At 45.5% G+C, this 16,775-nt stretch overlaps 1 protein-coding gene across 2 annotated transcripts in view; it reads left to right on the forward strand.

Moving 5' to 3' along the window:
• ADCK1 (aarF domain containing kinase 1) overlaps positions 1 to 16,775 on the forward strand; it is a 133,072-nt gene that overhangs the window by 45,171 nt on the left and 71,126 nt on the right. Inside the window, exon 2 of one of the 2 annotated variants that reach the window (XM_074957131.1) lies at positions 9,561 to 9,590. The exons of the other annotated variant lie outside the window; for it this stretch is intronic. The gene's annotated coding sequence lies outside the window, so the exon portion shown is untranslated. The remainder of the gene's footprint in view (positions 1 to 9,560; positions 9,591 to 16,775) is intronic. 2 annotated transcript variants of the gene reach the window in all.

Genomic DNA, 16,775 nt, shown 5'->3' on the forward strand with positions numbered 1-16,775 from the left:
CTGACCTAGTGTGGCCGTTCTTATGACAGACAGCTGGTAGGGTGGGATTAGACTGATGGGAAGGTAAGAAAGGTGATGATGTCAGCCTGGATTCTTCTGTGCAGGTGAAATTGATGTGACAGTTCCTTCCCTCCAGCAGCAGCACCTGAGTAGGCGGTTTTCCTGATCACCATGCTCACATGCTAATGGGTACAGAGCACTGGCCACCTTTGGTCCAGATCTTGCTCCCACCACATCACAAGAACCTTTAGATCCTCCCCTTCTCACAAGCAAATATGCATTGTTGTCCCCTCCTCTAGAGGATGTTGGGAGAAAGGTCCTGACTTCACACTGGTGCATCAAGCTGTAGCGTCCTTGAGCATGTATATTTCAGCAGTGCCTGCCACCCTTTTCCTTGGTGTTTTTAAGGCTGCAGAGAAGTAGGACACTGGAGAAGTGTTTGGTGAAAGGTTTTCACCTAATCCTAGTGCAGTGGAGGGTTGGGGATCCTCCCATTTAAAGGCAAAACTTCCATTGACTTCATTGATAACAGGAGCAAGACTGTAATGCTCACAGTTGGTGTATTTTTACTGCCCCATGTTAGTATGGCTGCCTGTGTAGTAAGATTTTTTCCTACACACTAGAAAGTCATGGGTTTGTCTCCCACGCCAGAGCCTGTACCCAACCCAGATGCTGACTGCTTTGCAATGCTAGGAAGGTGCCATCCTGCAGAGGAGATGTTAAACTTACTAGTCTTTTCTCTGAATCTCTGGGGTATGGTTGTCCAAGTGGACATTAAGAATCCCCCACAATACCTCTCTCTCTCTCTCAAAAAGAAAAGAGTGTAGGGGATAAGCGATTTGGGACATCTGGAGTATGAAAAGCATTGTATAAAGCTCCACTGTGTTCTCTCCCACCTCAGCAGCATGCATGTTCGATGTAGACAAAGGAAGGACTCAATCTAGATTACTGGCTAGCTGGATCGGGGGAAAGTCAATGGGACCTGGGCTCCTAAGTGTCCAAGTCACTTTTGAAAATGGGACTTAAGGTTCTAAGTCATTAGGGACTCTTGAAGATGTTACCTGCAGTCAGTTACAGGTGCTGTCGGAGGGCAGCTTCAGACATCATTGCAAGTGCTCAACATTTGCTGCACCAGTGAGGTTGCCTTGATTTTGAGAATAGAAAATACCATGAAATCAAATTAAGTGTGGTAAATGCTAAATAGACACAGTGGTTGCTACTGAATATCTGTCCACCTGCTTAAAGCAGGTTTAGCTCAGTCCATTTGAGCACAGTTTTCATAGAGTTGCCAGTCTGGGCATCTGGGTGTGACTATGGATCCAGTTTTGAGCATGTGCAAAGAGGTGCTCATCCTTTCATCATATCAGCTGAGCTCATGTTGATCAGGAACAAAGTTGCATGTCAGCAAAGGAGTGTTCTGAGTCCTTTAACTTCCAAGGTGGCAGCATTGCAGTCCTACAGAGGCCCAGAAGAAGCCAATTGTCAACTGTAATCCATCCCATTCCAACCACTTTCTTTATTAGCATATTCAATGCCATCAAAAGATACTTAAAAATACTGACAAATTGGAGGGATTTCAGAGAAGAGCAACCAATTGATCAGAATGCTAGAGGGACTGATTTACAAGGAGGATTAAAAAAACTATGTGTAACTCAGCTGAGCAGTGATTAAGTGGGGAACATGATGATTTATTTACACATCGTCATAAATGTGCGTGGTGCTTAGCAGACAAATAGAATACAATGACTCTACCCTGAAGAGCTTACAGTCAAAGGGCTTAATCCTGAGCTCTTTATTCAGCTTTTACTCAGTCCTTTCTCCCATTGACTTCAGTGGGAATATTGTCAGAGTGAGGATTTTGGAGATTGAGCCTAAATTAATGCATAACCTAATTTAATGTGTGAAGATAACAGACCTCCGGGTGAGGTCACTTTGATACAACTCTGAAGGATGTATACACCAAGGAAAGAAGAACTATTTAGGATGGTAGCTAGGAACAATGGGATGAAAGTGAGAAAGGGGAAATGCAAGCGGAATATCTCAGTGTGGATTGATCAGGCTGTGGAATTGTCTCCTAAGGCAAGTGGTGGAAACCTCATCACTTGCGTGATGTTATTCATCCAAAGCCTTGAAGAATAGATTGGAGGGAGCAATCCTACCTTGGTCTTTGGGAGCTGGACTAGATGGGATTTGATAGGAATTTTTCCATCTCTTAAGTTCTTCGATTCTATGAAAGTATTGAGTAAAGAAACATCTGTCTCCAGATCATTGGTGGCTTGTGAGCTGTTGGCTCTCTTCCCTATGGAAAGTCTTATTTTATATTCTGTTGCTGTCTCATTACTAGCTTCAGCCTTGGTCTTCCCTTCTGTGCATGTGATGCCCGGGTTTGCATCTTCTTCCACTTGTTCTGTGAGCCCTCTGAACTCTGACCCATCTGCCTATCTTGAATCTTCTAGCTCTCGGTTACATGAGGACCTCCAGCTGTTGTAGGCTTCTCAGAGTGAAATCCTCCTCCTTGGTGAAGAAACTCCATACCCCACATCTTGGATTCCACTCTCACCCTCCTTCACGTTGCTCCCAGGGTCAGGAATCTTCAGTATTGAGAAGATTTTCTTAATATTTAACCTAAAGTTTCCTGTACTTTAATTTCACCCCTCCCCTCCTTCCTAGATCTCTGTACCAGCCTATACAATCCCTCTCCCTCCTTGGTGTCTAGACTTTTCAGGCATCTAGAGGCTGTTAAGTCCCCCTCTAATCTTCAGATGGGTCAGGTATCATATATTTAGTGTAAATCCAGAAGCCCTTCCTCAGTTTTTAATCCATCCTGGCTCAGACAGTACTCCCCCGGCTTCTGATTCGCCTGCTCGTGCTTTTACTCTTTGTCCTATCTGTCACTCCAGCTCCTTCATTCTTTTTGTTGTCTCAGTTCTCTCCAGCTTGTGTACATCTCCCTGGTCCTGAGGGGCTCTTTCCAGTAGAAAGTGTGTCCCTAACGCCTTTCTACCCTATGACGTGATGCCTCCATGTATGCAGCCACAAACTATAGGCTGGTTTGGCAGCCATCTCCCACTGTACCTCATGTCTAATCTGCTCCCCCCCAGTAATGACCCAACACTAGCTCTGCTTTCCCCATGTCTCCCCACCCTTAAATATCTATGTTTGGGGCAATTTCCCCTCAGATCCATTTGCTACATGTGTCCAGTTTGTTAGTTCCAGGTTCTCTTGTTATTTTCTGACCTTTCCAGGTCCTACTGTTATTTCTGCAGGCACTGGCAGCACCTCCCAATTTAGGAGCATCTGTGAATTTAATTAACTTTTTGATTAGCCCCTTTCTCCCATATTATCATTAAAGATGGCAAATGATAATGATAACACTGATCTCTGGGGCACCCCTCCAGATATCTGACCCCCGCTCAATACAAGGCTGTTTCCTGTGCCCCTTTGTTTACAGTCTTTCTGCCTGTTTCCATTCCCATCCTCCTGCTCTTATCCAAGCCAAGTTGAATTAATTTTGCTCGGAAGATTTTGAGAGATGCTGTGTCAAATTCATTTTCATTTCACCTGCCTTGGAACAGGAGCCGCAGGCGCTGAGATCAATGGATCGAAACACGTGTCTGATTTCATTGCAGCTTCTGTGAATGCCCCTGTGTCCTCTACAGTCATGCTGTTGTGTTACTTCTTATAGGGATACTCCACAGTGAATCATGAAACAGATCGCCAGGCACCCCAGTCCCACTATGACTAAAGGGCACTAGAGGCACAATTGGAAGCACACCGGTGTCGCAAATGGCTGTGCTACACCAGGCCTCTAGACATGCATATGCTTGTACCAATAGGCCTGGCACTGTCATCTGCTGGTCTAGTTTGGGCTCATCCTAATGTGGAAATCCCATTGCTATCCATCCACATGGATATGGCCCTTGCAGAATCCTGTGAGATTCTGATGCATCTTCAGTGGTAGGTGGGGGCGCTCAGCACCTTGCAGGATTGGATCATTAGCCAACATTCATATGTTGGCTTGCAGAATTGAATCATTTATGCACAGGACCCCAGCGCACAATCATAGGAACTGAAGTGGTCAAATGTCCTGCTCCCTCATTCTTTCTGAGAGGACTCCCCTTGAGGCTGAAATCAGCTTTAGGGAGCAAAGGCAGTAACTTGGTGTCTGTGCCTTTAAAAGACAGTTATTGGAACAGATTGGTCCTTTCACCTGTGTGCCTGTACCGTCCTCTCCCTTCTAACTGAAAAAGAAGCTGGAAGAAGTGATGATGATGATGAGCCAAATTCTGCCCTCACTTGAGGCCTGTCGGGCAAGGTGTTCCATTTCCTGGGAGATGAAGGCACCCAACAGCTTGCAGAACTGGGCTCTCCTATCACTCTGTTCCCAGTGACTTTGATGAGTTACACTGACGGGAGAGCAGAATTTGGCAGTTTATTTCCCGGTGTTAAAATAAGCCCTTGAGTTACAAAAACTAAATGAAATGTAAAAAAATCTCATTTGCTTTTACTTTTTGCATCTGTCTCCGCTTGGGGCATGGAAGCTATCCTGGTCAGTTTCACTTTGTTTTCCTCCTCAAGTTCCCTTCTAGGTTCCTAGACTCAAGGCTGTTGGGTGTGGGTACCCCAGGCTGCAAGAGAAGCTTTACATTTTAATAACACAATGCTGTTTTGTAAATTTCTCTCTCTTTAACCAAATCTATAGTTTCTTCAATTAATGTAGGCTGTGGTGGGTCAAGCTATATTATTGACAATAAATCGTGTGGTGGAATATAAAACAAGGGTCATTTTAACCATAGAATCATAAAAGTTAGAAACAGAAATCTCCTATGAGATGATTCTGGCTGGTGCAGGATGGTCCTTTATTGTACAATTCCTGGTCTTTTGTTGAGCCGAGTGAGGTGAGAGTGAGATGGTGGGGATTTAGAAGATAAAGCACCAGACTAGGGAACAGAGGATTTGAGTTCTAGTCCCAGTTCTGCCATTAACTCACCATGTGTGACCTTGTGCAAGTCCCTTCCCTCCTCTGTACTCTAGTTTCCCTCTCAGTAAAATAGGAGAAAGGACCCCCCTTTGTACAGTGCTTTGAGATCTACAGATGAAACGTGCTATAGAAGTGCTAAGTATTTTTATTGCTAAGTATCCCAAATGATGGGGCTTGCACTGCTTCCCTTGGAAGTCTCCTCCACAGACTGATAGAATATAGCAGCCAGGGGGTCTCTCCACACTTAGAGGAGAGGTCATCAGCCTTTGATTGTTTGCTGTGCTGCAGTTTCAGTTGATAAGAGATGCACTGCTACAGACTAGGGACCGAGCAGCGAGGCAGCAGTTCTGCAGAAAAGGACCTAGCGGTTACAGTGGACGAGAAGCTGGATATGAGTCAACAGTGTGCCCTTGTTGCCAAGAAGGCTAATGGCATTTTGGGCTGTATAAGTAGGAGCATTGCCAGCAGATCGAGGGTTGTGATCATTCCCCTCTATTCGACATTGGTGAGGCCTCCTCTGGAGTACTGTGTTCAGTTTTGGGCCCCACACTACAAGAAGGATGTGAAAAAATTGGAAAGAGTCCAGCAGAGGGCAACAAAAATGATTAGGGGGCTGGAGCACATGACTTATGAGGAGAGGCTGAGGGGACTGGGATTAATTAGTCAGCAGAAGAGAAGAATGAGGGGGGATTTGATAGCTGCTTTCATCTACCTGAAAAGGGGTTCCAGACTAGACTGGATCTAGACTGTTCTGAGTGGTAGCAGATGACCGAACAAGGAGTAATGGTCTCAAGTTGCAGTGGGGGAGATTTAGGTTGGATATTAGGAAAAACTTTTTCACTAGGGGGTGTCGAAGCACTGGAATGGGTTACCTAGGGAGGTGGTGGAATCTCCTTCCTTAGAGGTTTTTAAGGTCAGGCTTGACAAAGCCCTGTCTGGGATGATTTAGTTGGGGATTGATCCTGCTTTGAGCAGGGGGTTGGACTAGTTGAACTCCCGAGGTCCCTTCCAATCCTGATATTCTGTGATTCACCTTGTGGCTTCCTATCCGTTGAATGAACATTCATTTAAAGATTTCCTTAAGCTTGAGTCTGTGTGGGCAGAAGGTTTAGCATCTTCTATTCTTCTTCCTCCCCATATTGCTTCCCTGTATGTGTCTGAGTCAGATCTGCTGACTCTATTGATCAGAATTTTTACTCCTGTCAGCCTAGTAGGAACCAATGTGGCTGTGGGCTAGTGAGCTGGTTACTGTTCTGCCGAATGTGTTGTCAGCTACTTTGGCAGCTAATGTGCCAATCCTGCTGAGTGCCCTCAGCTACCACTGAACATAAGCTCATGTCTCACAGGGCTGTGTAATATACTGGGTATGTGTGTAGGAGTGAGTGATTAATGTAGCCTGCTAGTAGCTGGGCCGTGCAGCGTATAAGGGACCCTCTGCTAGTGCTGGCTTAAAGAAGTTCTTCTTCTTTTACTTCTTGTGGTAGAGGCCTAAGTTTCTGGAAATGACCAAACATGGTTCTAGTCTCAGATCCCGCAGGGGATGTGTGAATTATCTAGTAGTTGTGTCTGTTTGTAGCACCAAACTCGTTTCATTTGGGCCATGAGTTTCTGCTGCAGAATCCTCATTATTGGGGATGATGATGTGATGCAGAAAGGACCCAGCTTGACTCTCAGATCCCAGATTCAATTTGTGGTGCTTGAATTTGAAAAGCTCTTCTTTGATTTGGAAACAGAGCCAGTTTGATCTGGAATCGTTATCAGGAGAGAATAAATATGGAATCCACTGCCTCACTGTGCTTTGGTATCCAGCCTTTCTAAGGAGGCCTGAACAGAAGAGTCCATTGCATTTTGTAGGTGGTTAAAGGGGAAACAGCTTCTCCCCTCACTTTGATCCTCCCTCTTAACAGCCCAATTGATAACTAATAGCAATGCAGCCGCTTGTATTAGCTATTTACCCAAAATTGAGCTGGCTAATGAAAATGTTTCTAATTAATATGAGGCAGATGAAAACTCATTACAGCAAGGTCATTGGTAATGAGAGATTATCAGAGCGCAAATGAGCAAGCTTGGAGCAAAATGAAGATGGAGCATGAGCCAGGGAATCAGTACCAGCTGTACATGCACCAAACTGCAAGGAAGGGATGGAGTCCAGCAAGGTGGCTGGTGGTTATGTGAGAGCTTTGCTGCAGTTACCATCAAGTGCCACTTCCCCCCACCTCTCCTGGTTCTGCAGAGGATTTGATTAGCTGGAGAGGTGGGCCTGAGCCGCAAAGTTAGGATTCCCAGGACCAGTGCAAATGTCTCCAGAATCCAATGTCATTCAGAACTGGGGGGTTAGGTCAGGCCCCTCTCTAGTCAGTGCTGTTGGTTGTTACAGATTTGCCAGTTTCAGAGGTGGTGTGAATCTGGGTGTCAGCGTGGTGTGAGGCTGAGTGCATGTACCATAGGTGTCAGTTCTAGTGTCTGCATGTTCATGTGAGTTCAGGGCTCGGTTTGTGTGCATGTGAGTTTGAGTGTCGACGTGCATTTGTACGTGTGTGAGTTTGGTTGTCTGTGCGCACCTTTGACTTTGGGCCTACATGGGAAAAATCTTTTCCAAGTAGATTATTGCTTGCCCTTGTTTCAGCTGCATGTGGGCTATGTATTGTATTGGTGATAAAATGATCCAGCCCCGGCACCAGTTTTTAACTGTTTGGCAGTAAATTCTACAGGGTGATTATGTGCTGTCTGAAGAAAATAGATCCTTTAATTTGCCCTAAATTCACAGGTCATTCTGGTTTAATTGACTCCTGTCATGTATATAAATTGAACAAATTTGTGAGCATCCATTCTCTGAATCTTTTTAATCTCTGCTAGGGCTTCTTTAAGTATTAGAGGGGTAGCCATGTTAGTCTGTATCCACAAGAAGTGGGTTTTTTACCCACGAAAGCTTATGCCCAAATAAATCTGTTAGTCTTTAAGGTGCCACCGGACTCCTCGTTGTTTTTTTAGGGCTTCTTTAAGTTAATGCAGCCCTAACTGGACACAGAGTACCAGATGCAGGTGTCTCATTGCTCAGTGTTGTGTCATTGTAATACGTTCTGTGTTTTCTATCCCTTGTTTTTAATGCACCCAAACACCTTATTTGCTCTAACTGCAGCTGTATCCTAAGCAAACAACTTTACTGATCTGAATTCCACCTGCCACTGCACTGCCTGATCTCCCAGTGTGTTTGAATCCACCTGAACTTCCTCACAACCTTCTGTAATTTGTATTCACCCAAACTACACAGGACTGTTCTGTGGCTTTACCACCCATATGCATTGTGTAGCCCCGTCACCAGCTTCCTGACTCTAAGAGGTGAGGAAGAGAAAGGGACCAGGGCCAGACCACTTCCACACCACCTTTGGAATGGCTAGTGCTGCTCGTGTCACTGACTCACCCACACCTAGAGCTCATGACCCTGGGAGTCCGTCTGCCCCCCGCAAAGGTGGGAGGGGTTTCTAGGCTATCTCCTCCTGTCCATCCCTGCATATTTGCAGCTGGGATCTGGTTCTTGGCATCATCATCAGACTTCACCAACTGGGTGCCAAAGTTCTGTATCTAATTCGTGGCCTCCATTACTATAGAGCATTCACAAAAAATAATGAATTTAAGCTTCACAACCTCCCTGTGAAGTAGGTCAGCAGTATTATCCCCATTTTATACACACACAAACTGAGGCCTAGAGAGATCAATAAGTCATTTACCCAAGGTTGCGCAGTAAGTCCGTAGCAGAGGCAGGAACAGAACTGAGATCTCTTGAATCCCACTTCAGTGTCTTAGCCATAAAACCTTCCCTCCTCCTCCTAATTCTCCTCTTCCAAATAATTTAGAAACACATGAAATGGAACACAGGAGCTGCCAGAGTGGATAAGGCCACAACCTAGTCTGCTGTCCTGTCAACAACCATGGCCAGTACCAGATGTTTCAGAGGAAGCTGTAAAGCCCCCTCGTGGATAATTATGCAATAATGTACGAATAGGGGGAAGTTTTCTTGATCCCATTCAGTTAGAAGTTGGCTTATCCCCTGATAAATAAAGATTAAAGCAAATTTATTCATTTTTATTCTGTCTAATATAAGTGCAGATGTTCTTGTGACTATGGGGATAATGATATGGACTGCCTTTGTAAAGTGCTTTGAGATCTGCAGATGAAAAACACTATATAAGACCTAGGTATTATTATTATTTTCAGATTGAATAAATATATAAAGTCTTCTTAATCTTGCTAAACTCTTGGCCTTGGTAGCCTGTGGCAGGGAGTTCTATAGTTTAAGTATGTATTGTGGTTGGTTTTTTTTTCTTAAAAAAGCTTTAAATTTTTTGCCTTTCTATTTCATTGAATGCCCCTTTGTTTGTTGTATCGTGAGAGGATAAATAGAAGCGATGGATGTACCTTCTCTATACCAATCATTATTTTATATAACTCCTTCCTGTCCACTCTTTTGCGTCTCCTCTCTAAACTAAACTGTTTTTGTATAGAAGTTTTTCCTAGGTCTTTAATAATTTTTGCTGCCCTTCTCTGGACCTTTTTCTGTTTCTGCTCTATCCTTTTTGAGATGGGATGACCAGCAGGGAAAACAGTCAAGGTGAGGATCTATCTAATGGCATTATGATATTTTTAGTATTGTTCTCTATCCCTTTCTTAATACAACCTAACAGCTCGTTTGCTTTTTTGACTGCCACTGCTCATTGAGCTCTCCACAATGATGCACAGGTCTTTAGTGGTTACTTTAATTTAGAACCCATCAATGCGTATGAGTAGTACAAATTGTTCCTTCCAACGTGCATAACCTTGGGCTTGTCTACACTGAATTTCATCTGTCACCATGTTGCTTATTCACCTGGCTTTGTTAGTACTTCTGGAATTCCTGACAGTTTTTTCTGTTCTTGAATAACCCCGGTAATGTCGTATCAGCCGGAAATGTTGCCACCACACTGTTCATCCCTTTGGCAGTTCATTGGCAAATACAACGAACACCAGCATTAGTGTGTACTTAGTGGGGTAGGTACTCCACTGTTAACCTTTGGCAATGCTGTACATTTATCATTTATTTCTACGCTTTGTTTTCTGTCTCTTAGGTCTGTCTACACTGGAAAAAGGAGAGGTGTTAGCATTCGCTACTTTGGATTAAAATAGCAGTGAAGATACAGCAACTTGGGTTAGCAGGTTGTGTATAAGCCTTTAGGCCAGTCTGGTGTTGAACTCATGTTGTTAATCTGAGTTACGAGCCAAGTTGCTGTGTCTTCACTGCCATTTTAACCCTAGTTAGCTAGTGCTAACACTTTTTTTGCAATATAGACGTACAGTTAGGCTGTGTCTACGCTAGTTTCTCCTCTCCAAATCTTCCAGTGTTGCTACCACTGATTCAGCTTCAGTGGGGCAGCAACAGTGGAAGTGCTAGTGTAGACAGGGCTCCTGTGGTCACTAGCATTTACATTGCCACGTTGCCTGACTCTGCTCAGAGCAGGTTTAAAATGAGGTAGTGGTAAAAACACCAATAGCTGCGGGAACCTTGTCGCAACTAGAGATCCCACCTTTGTAACCATTGGTAGAGTTGAATTGGGGTATAGCAAAGCTGAGAATTTTTGGGGGGATGGGGAATAGATTAATGCAGACAAGGCAATAGCCAGTTTCTGATCCATTACCTTGTTTGTTTGTTTGTTTGTTTGTTACTAGTAACAACTTACTTTTCATAATAGCTGTTTGTGAAGGACTTCATTGAAGGCTATTTGAAAGTTCAAATAGATATCTTCCCTTTCTTCTTTATTTACTCCTGTGTTAACAGGCTCAGGGAATTCTAGTATGTGGAGATTGCAGAGGAATGATTTTTTTCCTTCCCCAAATCCATGCCGGTTTGTCTCAGTCATATCACATTCAGCTAGGTGATTTATATAGCTCACTCTGTAACTATTGTTTTAACTAATTTACCTGGTATAGAAGTAAGGTTAACTGGGCTATAAGTTCCAGGATCACTCTTGGATCCTTTTTTAAAGACAGGTTACTCTCCAGTTGTTGAGTAAAAGAGCTGATTTTAATGAGAGCTGGTGTGTTTTGTTAGCAGCTCATGCACTTTTAAAATTCCGTCACAATTCTTGGTGCCTTACACAATGGAAATGCTGCAGTTGTTGCATCAACTTCCTCTTTTGGCACCTCACTGTGTGCAAGTGCCTTGTCTGTATTACCTGAAAAGAATCGTTCTGGGGTAGTTCTCTCCCCAACATCCTCCCTCCACTTTTGGTTGCCCAGTGGACCCACCAATTTGCTCACAGGCTTCCAGTTTCTGATACTCTTATTTAAACATTAATATCTATACCAGTGCCTAGAGGTGCCAGTCAGGATCAGGAATTTGTGGTGACTTGCATTTATCTCTGGCTATTTGTTCTTCAGATTCCCTCCTAGCTCTCCTAATTCCATCACTCATTTTGCCAGCTATGGCTTATGCACCTGCTATGGTTTATGCACCTTCCTATGGTTTTTATTTGGGCTGGATTACCCTTTTTAAAGGATCCTTGTTTTATTTGAGGAATGTCCCTGAAACTTGCCATTTAACCCTGCTGCTTTTTCTTGTCTTCCCTTGCTTTCTTTTGTGTTTGGGGGGATGCAGACCTGGGATTCTGCCTAGATAATCTAATGGTCCCTCCTGGCCAGAAACACCATGAAATCAAGTTTGTGTTGAAGTATTTTAATTTTCTGATGTGACCTTTTAGGTTCTTTCTAACTTGATTTCTTGCCTTTAAAAGTTAACTAGCACTGGTCCCATTTCAGACATCTCACTGTTAGATTTTGTGTGATCTGAGGAGCTGCTGTTCACTACGACTCTCTGGGTAAATTTTTTCAAAAGAGCTTAAGTGATTTAAGAGCATAAGTCTCCCTGAAACTCAGTGGGTCATGTAAGTACTTCTGAAAATGTTACCTTCTCTCTCTGCTTGCTGAGTCTAGTGCTTAAGCCATGAGGAGCTTCCACTCAACACTTGGGTGTTATTTCTTTTCTTTCAGCCTTTTATGAAGGGCCATATTGAAATCACTTTGAAAATCCAAGTCAGTTCACTTTACCCTGCATTGGGGCCAATCCATGTGTGTCCTGATGTGGGCACTATGGGGCACACGGAAAACTCATCCTGCTGAATCTGAGGGAGGGAGAGACAAAGAGAGACTCAGAGATGAGAGTGCAGAGAGAGAAAAACACACACACACATGCAGGGAGACATTTGTGCTGAAGCACTGTCCAAATGCGGTTTAATCTTGGTGATTCTCAGCATTTGAAATGCATAATTTCCCTGCTAACCGCCTACTGTATGTTTTGTATGACTGCACACGCCCCTGTCTAGCCACCTGCCCCTTTCCCAAATCTTCTCCCTCCTGCCAAGCCAACTGGGAAGCCCTTCTGTATTAGGCCAGCTCTATCCTCTGCAGAGCACATCACAACCACCTCCTCCCTTACAGCCAGCAGAATGCTTTCTGCTTTGTCAAACCCACCCAGAGCACTGAGCATAGGTTCAGAGGCAGGACTGGCACCAATGTCCTGTTGCTGATGGGTTTGGTGACCCCTCTGGAGGACTTTAGCCACCTGTTGCTCTAAAAGGGTTATCTCTCAAATCACCTTCTCTCACAAGCTAAGTTGTGCGTTGGCTTACTGATGGGAAGCCAGGCCAAAGTGAGGAGCTCTGCAATCAGTTCTGAACATGGTGAGGATGGTACTCATTTTTATGTCTTATGGTAGTGAGTCCCATAGTCTGGGCCCAGCTCCTGGGAAAGTTCTGTCTCCTGCAGTCACGAGCCTACCCCATTGGTTGAAAGCATCACTGTTCTAGTGCAACGTTGCTGTTGTAGGAGATGATGGTTGCAGAGGGACAGAAGAATTCTCAGGTAGTGAGGGCCAGTCCCATGGATGTCTCTGAGTATTGGACAGAGACTTTGAACTGGACTCTGCATTTAGGGCCTGAAGTCAATGGAAAAGCTCCCACCAACTTTCGTGTTGCAGGAGCAGGGGTGTAATTGGGTGCCAGTGCAGAAACCCCAGGTTATTTTAATGTTTGTGGCAACCTGTGTTTCTGAGTGGGGCTGAGGTGTTGAACACATGGGTCAAGTTGACCAGGTCTGTGTCTGATAGGATCAGAAATAAACTTCTGGCTGTTGGCAGATATACATGGGCATTTTATGCCACTTTGGTTATTTGAACATACAATAGCAATGAGGAGTCCAAAAGTGCCCTTGCTACTGGGGATGTTGTAGAGGAAGCAGATTCTTAGCAGTGTTTCCCTATTCCTGCCAACAACATCTCATTCTTACCAAGGATCAGCTTTCATCGGCTTCAGTTGGGTGCTGGTTTGGGCAGGCACTGAGAGCTGGTGGATGCTGCTGCTTGTGTTTGATGTAAAGGAGGGGTGGAGCTGAGTGTTGTCTGTGTTCTGCTGGCATTTCAGCCCATGTCTCACCAGCTGTCCCAAAGGCTACAGTTAAAGATTCACTAATATTAGAAAGAGAGAGGACTGAGCCACGGGGGCTCTGCAGGTGAGGGCTTTGGAGGGGCAGTTGCCCATGACAACCCTCTAGGTTGGGTCTTGGAGGAGCTACCTGTGCCATTTCAGGGCATTTCTATTGAAATCTTGCAGTTTTTTAGAGGTGGAGCAGAAGTGTCTGGTGATCAGTGGTATCGAATGCTGCAGAGGGGTCTAGCAGGATGTGTGTGGTGCTCTTCCCTTGTCTATAGTCAGGAGGAGATCATCCACCGGAGGAACAAGTGCCTTCTATGTCCCATACTCTGGTTTGAAGCCTGACTGGCAGCTATCCAGGATCCTGGCAGCTAACAGTTGATACTGGAGACCGTTTTTTGCCAGCTTTTTCATTAGGTCATTAAGAAAAGGGAAGTTTAGATAGTGGATGGTGGGTTTGTGAGGTCTCTACATCAAACTGGTCTCGTTAGCACTGATTGGACTATTGCCATATGTTTTAGGGCTAATGGTAGATTCCCCTCATCATCAGTCTGTTAGTGAGGGTCCCAGATATACTGTACTTTCTTTCACCACCCAGGAAAGGCAGGGCCAGAGAACCAGACGGTGGCCCTGGGAGCCAATAGTGCTTCCATCAGTACTTCCAGCATAATAGGGCTAAATTTGTGGAAGGAGGAGAGTATTGTTTTGATTTTCTGCTGCTGCTCCTGGTGTCTTGAGAGCCCCTCTCAGATGTGGGTGCCTTTCTCTGAGCAGTAGGATAACTCCTCACAGTGCAAGGTGGTGTGTGCTGGAGTTAGTTGGAGTTTCCTAAGAGGTGGCAAAATTCTGCAGGGCATGCCTTTGCTGTCTCTGGGGCAGAGGAGAGGGGGGCTATCTTTACCTCCTCCACAGCAGGGGCACACATGTGCAGACATTCCTTGGATCTGGGTTGGGCTGCATTTTCTCTCAAGTTTTTTCTTCCTACTGTTTTTTGTCTCGGGTCGCCCAATAACCCTGGTGATCTGTGTGGGCAATGGGGCAAGAGAGGGGGCTTCAAGGCTAAAATATCAGATGGGAACAGGTTTGCCTCACTGATTCTCCCGTTCTTTCGCCTCTAGGATGGGTGGAGCTTTCTGTGAGTAAATGACTCCCAGCCTCAGTCCCGTGCTCCCTGTGCCAGCCTAGTGCTAGTGTCCTGTCCTGCTACACAGAAGACTTGGATTCTATTCCCAGCACCAATCCCTCACCCCCCTGGCCTGCCTAGTGCTTAGTGATGGTGAAGAGACTAGAGCCCTACCCTGCTATACAAGAGACTGGGGTTCAGTCCCTAGCTCCAGTCTCTCCTTTTCTAGGCCAGCCTGATACATGAGGCTCTGCAGTGCCATGCAGGAGACTGGGTTTGATGCCCAGTGTCTTGTGTCAGTCCCTGCATCCTCCTGATGCTTAGTGCTCTGCAGAAAGCCATGCAGGAAGCTTTGGTTTGGCTCTCTCGCCTGGCAGGGGCTACAAGTCGTGTGGGGGCAGCATATTCCTGGTTCCCATTTTGTCTCTGTGAGCTCACAGGGCTCTGGCCTGACCTTCTTCCCACATTGGAGATCCTAGAACACAAGTGGGGCTGGATGGGTTTAATTCAAACCGGCTGCCCCCAGCCTGCCCTTCCTCTCCCCTAGAATACAGGCGAACTCTGGGGAGCTGTAGACAGCAATTGCCTCCCACTGCCTTCACTGGCTGCTGGATTTTTTCTCCTCTGCTGGAGACCGTGTGTCGAGGACAATTATCCAAGCTGCATAAAAGCTGTTTTCCTATAATGGGCTGAACTCCTTGTACTGTGACAAACTGTCCAGCTGCTCTGGCTCCCTCCTGGTCTCTCTCATCCCTATTACTCTGTCTCTGCCTCTTTTGCTGTTTCTTTCTCTTTCATTCCTTCTGTTCCTCACTCCCTTTCTCTGCCTGTCTCCGCCATCTCTCCCCATACACATACACACAAGGCAGAGGCAGGGGAACAGCCAGGTCAAGAACCTAGTTGCCACAACAAAAGAATCAAAGGAGTCCAATAAAATGTAGCACACTCTTACCTGTGACTGCAGCCCCGGCAACCTGAGCGTTTTGTGTATGTAAGTCTCAGGGCACTTTTGAGCTGTGGCAGGTGTGTGCACTTTTGTAGTGTGGGTTACACTCGCAAAGGTGTGTGTGTGTGTGTGTGCGTGCGTGCACATGTAAGCTTATGTGTGTGTGTTGACACATCTATCTACCCGTCTGATCTATTTCGGGTTTTCTGGAGTGCCCAACACCATAGTATCTATGTGATTCATAGGTCAATGAGGTCTGCATACAGTACCCCTCAGGTACCTCCTGAGTCTTCTGCTCTGCTCCATTCCCCTTCTGTTAAGGTATTGTTGTTTATAGTGAGAAATGCTTTGTCATAGAAGAGGGTTTTGCAGGGTGCCCTGAAAGGAGTCAGACTCTGGATTGGTTTGACCTTCTCTAGCAGCTCGTTTCACAGCTGAATCCCCTTGATTGAGAGAGATTTGTCTCTGACTCCTGCATGCTTCCTCTGGCCTTGGTGAGGTGCATTGTCCCAAAGGAGAGATGCTATTACTGACGTAGCTGCGTGAGGGCTGGGAAGATCAGGACCAAGTGTTGAACTGGTATGGAAGTGGACTGGACGCCAGTGGAGGGATTGGAGCTCAGGGACAAAGCATTTACAGCAGTCCATCCCGTTGAGAGTGTCTCTGCGTGAGCACATGCTAGTTATTTTCAGAGAGTGGAAACTCATTTTGCAAAATGCTGCCTGCACTGATCTGTCCTGGGGTTTTAAATGGTTGATGTCCTCTACCTCAACCTCCCCCAAGGATGTTTAACTTCTTGAGCCCCCTCCAGGCATTCTTGTGTCAGAGTCCCCTCACCCGCTGGCAAGGGGCTGGAGGATGTGCCCTGCTCTGTCTAAAGGGACCCTAGTGCTCTTCCAGGATACCAAGGAGTTTAGGGTCCAAATTTGTACTCCCCGAGTGAGACACTGGATTCAGTTTTCAAGCTTGACTTGTCTGGAGTTGGCATTGAGGGGCTCTTGGTATCACAGGGAGGTCTCCCTGTTCCACTATTCTGTTCTACGCAGGTTCTTATACCATGATAATTACTATAGCATCGGAGCGCTTTCCAGTAGCGCTAAGCAACCCGGTTAATCTCTGTCATGTATGGTTCATTCTCTCTCAGCCTCACAAGAGGAGAATTGTGTGTGCAATATAGGGTTTGGGTTTGAGGGTTGGTTTTTTTAAAGTAGTCACTGCTCTATGTTTATACAGGAGAAGGCTGGTCAAAGAAATATGTCTTGCACTTGA

This window comes from Natator depressus, chromosome 6 (assembly GCF_965152275.1).
Source record: "Natator depressus isolate rNatDep1 chromosome 6, rNatDep2.hap1, whole genome shotgun sequence".
Lineage (NCBI taxonomy): Eukaryota > Metazoa > Chordata > Testudines > Cheloniidae > Natator > Natator depressus.